Source organism: Neophocaena asiaeorientalis, unplaced genomic scaffold (genome assembly GCF_003031525.2).
Source record: "Neophocaena asiaeorientalis asiaeorientalis breed wild unplaced genomic scaffold, Neophocaena_asiaeorientalis_V1.1 scaffold149, whole genome shotgun sequence".
NCBI lineage: Eukaryota > Metazoa > Chordata > Mammalia > Artiodactyla > Phocoenidae > Neophocaena > Neophocaena asiaeorientalis.
The window spans coordinates 7,531,217-7,535,953 of record NW_020174442.1 but is presented as its reverse complement, the minus strand read 5'-3'; the positions used below and the strand labels follow the sequence as shown (position 1 = coordinate 7,535,953).

Here is a 4,737-nt window from a genome sequence, read left to right as displayed (position 1 = left end):
AGGACAACCAATTGGCTTTCAAACATAATATATTGAGGATATACTATTTTAAAAATCTTAACAGACTTCCAATGTTTCTTATACATAAAACAAAAGAAAACAAAAACAAACCTCACATACTTATCCACTGAGCACTGAAGTCCTTTCAGGTTACTATCTCTATTTTCAGGCTTGTCTCGCATCTTTGGCTTTCTCAGTTTCACAGTAAAGCCACCAGTTTCCTTGCCATTCCCTGGCAGCTGTTCCCTTCTCCAAAGGGAACTTTGTATATTTTCCTTTTCTACTTGCTGAGATCTTATTTATCTATTCATCCTTTAGCTTTCCTTTTCTTGAATTTGGATTGAGTTCTTCCTTTGACCTTCCTCCCTTCTCCAATGATTTTTAAAAAATCTACATATTATTTTCTAGTTATGATTATCCTTAATTTTTTCTTTTTCTTTTTTCAAAATTGCTAGTATGAAAGTTGAAATACAAAATAGTATTTATAACATATGATTCAGTATAAAGAATAAAAATACAAACACCCTTTTATTCACTATCTACCTTAAGGAAAAAGAAACACAGAAAATAATCCAAAACGTTGAGGTTTCTGAGGGTTCATTCCAGATCCCATCCTTCTCCTCTACTCACAGTGAAAAAAAATCACTAAGTGTATTAACTAATACTTTTTGAAACATTTACCACATAGGGTTGTACATCTAAACAGAATATTCTTTGGTTTTGCACGGTTTTGAAGTTCACAAAAATGGAATCATGTTGTATCTTCTTTTTTTTATTATATAGATGTTTTCATTTATTGTATACGTATTAGGTACACAGTTTAAAAGGAATAAAAACCCTACTCTCTAGAACATAAGACAATAAATAGAAGATTGGCACTATTATACAAATGGAATTAGTGAACATAAATAAGTATGTGATTTTCAACCACATTCATATTATTCAGTTTTAAAACTATCTAATCTTTTACAATGACTAAATCCTTACTTGAAACTGTAGAGTTGGTAAAGGATGTATGCCATTTAAATATTAGTTCAGAGACTTAACAAAACAATTTTACTGGTGGTATTTATTGTGGGGAGCAGAGACCTACTTACTGTGTATGACTATCATGTTTTAGGAAACATGATGAAGTTTTTATATTACAAGGAAGAGATCAAGTTTAAGTATTAGTTATTTTAGAAATACTACCTAAACTAGGATGACATTTATGAAATATTATATATTCCTTCTCTAACTCCCTTCTATTAGTCTATAAACTATATCAAGCGAAGCAATGGAAGTTAAGTTTTTTAACATTTTAGATAGTCAAGTTAGAAAAGGACCTAAAGAAAGGAACTCAGATTTAAAGTTCTGAATGCCCACTAGGTTTGGCACATTTTCTTTCTTCCAACAAAGTATCTTCTCTTAGAAATGGAGTATTTAGTTAACTATCCCTCTCGGGGACCTCGGCTATAATAAAAAAGAGGCCAAGAGACCACAGATGCAGACTCACTGGCTTTGCTGGAGAGTGACAATGAAGAACCAGGGGCAGAGTCCCATGGACACAGGAGCCCACAGCAGTCCGGACTACTAGAATTGGGTGACAAAACAAGCTAACTCTGTCTTCACAAAATTTACCTGTGTTAGAGAAAAAGTCAGTCTGTTGAGATTGACAAGGTAGGATTAGCTTTCCGACTCACAGAAGGCAACACCTGCTTTAGAGTGGACATTAGTAAGAGTGCTGACTGCTGTGAATACTTAGGTACTCGGCAACTCCTGACCTAAGGAACATGCAAAGACACAACCAACCAACCAACCAAACGCCCTCGGAATAATACAACCCCACTCCTATCAGAGCTTCACTTCTCTGAGTACATGCGGCACACAAAAGCGTCAGTTTCACTTCCCAACTCTGTTAACTGTTCCAGTGAAGACACACAAGAATAATGGTCTTTTAACATATCTGGCAATTTAGAAGTCTTCTCTTGAAGACGTTGCGAACGTCTAACTGGTGTGAGAAACTTTAGCTCTTTAAATGCAGAATTGGTTTCGTTAAACTTCATCTTCTTTTTCACATTTTGCAAGTATGGAGAAGTAGACACATTATATTTAATTAAGCAACCTGCCCTAGTTTCTGTATTGGGGGTTTTAATATCACTGGTTGGATCTTTTGTTTTGTCATCTTGCTCTTTTTCACAACCTTGAAATACCACATTCCTAGGATGCTTATTTTCTATTTCTGGTTTTTCTGACCCCAGATTAACACTTATATCATCAATGGTGTTTTCTTGGATTTGTTCCTTGGTTGCACAAGCCTCCTAAATATTTTCTCCAAATTTAACTTTTTCCTGACTCTTCATTGTCAGAATGTCAACAATGGCATGTCGCATATCTTCAGTAGGCTGATCTCCTGCCAGAATGGCTTTCTCATAGATTGCGAAAATATTTTCAATAGACTTGTAAGTGGTTCAATATGCACAAGGCATATCCAATAGTTAACATGTTTTTTGGCATCTGGAATATTTTTAATCAGGTCATTCAGTGTAACCAATACTTCTTCTTTTGGACATCCCTCATTAATCAGGTGCAGGCATTCAGAAAATGTCTTGTTTACCTTTTCAGTAAACAATCGTTGTTCATCTTCTTCTGCCATGGTAGTCCAGAAGGACCCAACTAGTTTTTCATTTTGTGCTTCGGGCTCAGGCTGGGTAACCACTGAGCTCGGAGGCCTTTTCATCACTCTTCCTTTGCCAGCTTTCCACTCACTCAGACGAGCCTTTCTCTCCTCTGCAGTTTCTCTGGGCTGAGTCCATCTACTATCAATAGCTGCTTTCACCATGGTATGTCTGTGGTGGTCAATGCTTTTTGACTTTTCTATCAGTTTAGTATTAGAAGACGAAGCAGGCCTGGCTACCATTTCAGATGTCATGCTTCTTGATAGTGTCTTATTTCTTTTTATGTCCTGAGAAGAACTGGTTTTGATAATAGACGAAAGTGTATTTAACTGTAATAATTCTTTCTCTTGAGGCCCTTTCCAAACTATAACACTGGCAGACTGATGCCTTGTTTCATGGCATCCTGGTTATTACTGTGGTGACTGCTAATAGAAGGTTGTACAAGTTGACTGCTCTGAGATGTAGTGCTCACAAATTTAGTGGCAGTCGTCATATGTGAGGCTCTATCACTTTTCACTGGTACACTGCTGGCATGTACAGGCTGAGACTTTGTGGCTTTAGAGACAGTAGCTGAAAGTTTCTTCATTGTTGCAGAACTCTCATCTTTGACTTGTAGAGGTTTTCTAAAGGAATTAATCTTAGACTGAACAGTTTGGCTATGATAAGATCCAAGCACAGGTTTCTTGGGCATTTGGGCATGTTAGCACCTTGCTTTGGTTTTCTGTAGTCATTTGTTTCTTTTTACTGTTGTTTTTAAGGTGACATGCTTGGCTTAACATCATATGTTGACCTTGGGGGTCATCTTTAATTGGTAACAATGGCAGAGTTCGATTATTATCCTCAAAATTAGGTGTATCAATTGCTATAGTTGAATTGGTTAATTCATTAGAAGCTTTTAAAGGAATACAGTTTTTTTCCATTGTTATATTATTCTTGATCCCTGTAAGTCTACCGACATTCTCTTTATCAACCATTTTTGCCTTAAGTTTCAGAACTTTTGTCTCTTCTTCGATCTGGCCTTCAGATGTCTTCACTCTCTGGTCTCTACCACTGGACAATATCTGATTTTCCTGTTTGTATGAAAAAAGTTTTTAACAGATACTCCTTGAGTTTTTGTCTTCTTTGCTCTCTGAACAGCAGACTGGGCCCTCTGACTCGGGGGCAGCTGCAGGTCCTGGGGCACGGCTGGGGTGCTTATCGCAGCTCCAGGCAGGGGGATGCGTCTCCAGCTCAACCACCACAGACTCCCTCAAGCCAGCGCAGCTGCACACTGCCCATATTGTATCTTCTAACTTGCTTTTTTTCTCTCACCATTCTGTTCCTGAGATTCATCCACTTTGATGTTAAGGCATGATTTATTCATATCAGTACTGTATATTATTGTAGCATATGACTACACCACAAGTTATTTATCCATTCTCCAGCTGATATTTCTATGTGGAGTAAATACTACAAATGATCTCATTCTATGTCTATGTCCAATCTCCTCTGACCTGATATTGAACTTGATACAAAAATTATATGATCATCTTAATAGATACAGGGAAAGCATTTGACAAAATTCAACAACTAGTTGCGATAAAAACTCTTAACAAGTTAGGCATAGAAAGGACATATCTTAACACAATAAAAGCTGTCTATAACAGGCCCACAGTTAACGTCATACTCAGTGGTGAAAGGTTGAAAATTTTTCCACTAAGGTAGGGAAACCACTCTCACCACTCTTATTCAACATAATATTGGAAGTCCTAGCTAAAGCAATCAGGCAAGAAAAAAATAAAAAAAGTATCAGAATTGGAAAGAAAGAAATAGAATAGTCTCTATTTGCAGACGGCATGATTTTATAGATAAAAAATCCTGAAGACTCAACAAAAAAACTGTTAGATCTAATCAATGAATTCAGTAGATTTTCAGGATACAAAATAACATACAAAAATCAGTAGCCGAGAAGGGGAAGATGGCGGAAGAGTAAGATGCGGAGATCACCTTCCTCCCCACAGATACATCAGAAATACATCTACACGTGGAACAACTCCTACAGAACACCTACTGAACACTGGCAGAAGACCTCAGACCTCCC

General features: G+C 37.0%; 1 pseudogene; it reads right to left on the bottom strand.

Annotated features, from left to right (window-relative positions):
- Nucleotides 1-1,841: 1,841 nt before the first annotated feature.
- LOC112407770 (cytoskeleton-associated protein 2 pseudogene) lies at nt 1,842-4,020 on the bottom strand (annotated as a pseudogene).
- Nucleotides 4,021-4,737: the final 717 nt, after the last annotated feature.